General features: G+C 39.3%; 1 pseudogene; it reads right to left on the reverse strand.

The window, feature by feature from the left end:
- Window positions 1-210: 210 nt before the first annotated feature.
- LOC138918147 (olfactory receptor 4C16-like) lies at window positions 211-1,352 on the reverse strand (annotated as a pseudogene).
- Between the last annotated feature and the right edge of the window lie 482 nt (window positions 1,353-1,834).

Consider the following 1,834-nt stretch of genomic DNA (forward strand, 5'->3'; position numbering starts at 1 on the left):
AACAGCAGTGAACCACTAAGGCAATGGGCCTTCCGTACCAGACTATACCTGGTGCTGTCACTTCCCCTTCATAAATTTGACTCGATACTAACCAGCTTATGGGTTCACATTCTTTATTTTCCTGAAGGAAGTAGTTCTCAAAGTTAGGATTGTAAAACTCCACAATAAGAATAGCATATTCTCTATGAACTTTTGGGTCAATCCAAACTATTAAGAAAAATTTAAAACTCCCATTCTTCTTTTGGCATCTGAGACGATCTTCTTGTTCCACAACATTCTCATTGCATTTTTCACTTCTCCATTTCTCAGTGTACAAATCAGAAGGTTGAACAAAGGTTTTCCAACTGACAGGTGTCATCATGTCCATGCGGAAGGTGGTTGCAGTGTATGTTTATATAAATATATAAGGACCAAAGAACACGATGACCACTATGATGTGGGAGATACAGTTGCAGAAGGCTTTTCTTATTCCTTCAGCACTGTGGTTTCTCAGAGAACGCAAGATGATAACATAGGAGAACATCACCATGACAAAACTCACTATACAGATGGTCTCACTATTGGACACTAAGAGTAGATTTACCACGTAGGTGTCTGTACAGGTAAGTTTCAACAAAGGCTGCAAGTCACAGAAATAGTGATCAATCACATTGGGACCACAAAAAGGTAAACTCAAGGTCATAAAAATCTGAGCTGAAGAATGTACACAGGACCCCACCCAGGCCACAGCCACTAGTGAACCACAGACTTGATAACTCATCTTCGTTGTGTAGCACAGGGACTTACAGATGGCTACAGAGTGGTAAAAATGCATGAGAATTAGGATAAATATCTCTAGGCTACCAAAGTAATGCATTAAAAAGACATGGATCATGCATTCACTGAAAGAGACAGTGGTCTTCTTCAAAAGGTCAGCCACAATCATTCTAGAGGATATGGACGTAGAGAAGCAGGTGCCAGATAAGGATAAGTGGAAAAGGAAGAAGTACATTGGACTTCCATGTTCCTAGCTGGTCTAATAATCAGCAAGTTATCCAACAATGTACCCAAATAGAAAATCAAGAAAGTGACAAACTGTTTTCTTCCTTACAGGACCCTTAGTTTACCCAAGCAGAATGAACTCAATCACATTATTGTTCAGCTGAATGATTTCATGAATGAGAAGAAGGGATGAATGTGAGCCAAATTGTGTGAAAAAAATAAAAGAATTAATGTAAGTTGTGCCATGAGATATTATGGGATAGTTAAAGCAAGTTAATTCTTGGTACTATGGGAAATCATGGAATATTTTAAGCAAAATTAAATACTCTTCATGAAGTACATTCTGACAGAGTTCTCACCGTCAGTTCCATACTTTGTTCCTAAATTTTTAATGACCAGTTCAGTGGGCACATTGAGTCTCAAATAAACTTGTGGATGTGATAATTTTCCTACAGTACTCTTGAAATACAACCCTTTTTTAGCTTTGACATTATGTTGACTAATTTTGCCAATTTAATACATACAAAATTAAGAGCTAACCCTCATTTCATTATTTACTTCAGTTTTATCTCTCTTTTATTTAACTGCTGCCAGTCCTCTTCTTTTTGCTGAGGAAGACTGGCCTTGAGCTAACATTGGTGCCCATATTCCTCTACTTAACATGTGGAATGCCTACCACAGCATGGCTTGCCAAGTGGTGCCATGTCTGCACCCAGGATCCAAACCGGCAAATGCCAGGCCGCCAAAGCAGAACGTGTGCACTTAACTGCTGTGCCACTGGGCTGGACCCTTCAGTTTTCTATTTTAGTCAGTCTTGGAGCCCATGTTTTGCATGGTGCATCACTTGGCATTT

The sequence above is a fragment of the Equus caballus genome, chromosome 16, assembly GCF_041296265.1.
Source record: "Equus caballus isolate H_3958 breed thoroughbred chromosome 16, TB-T2T, whole genome shotgun sequence".
In the NCBI taxonomy this organism is placed as follows: domain Eukaryota; kingdom Metazoa; phylum Chordata; class Mammalia; order Perissodactyla; family Equidae; genus Equus; species Equus caballus.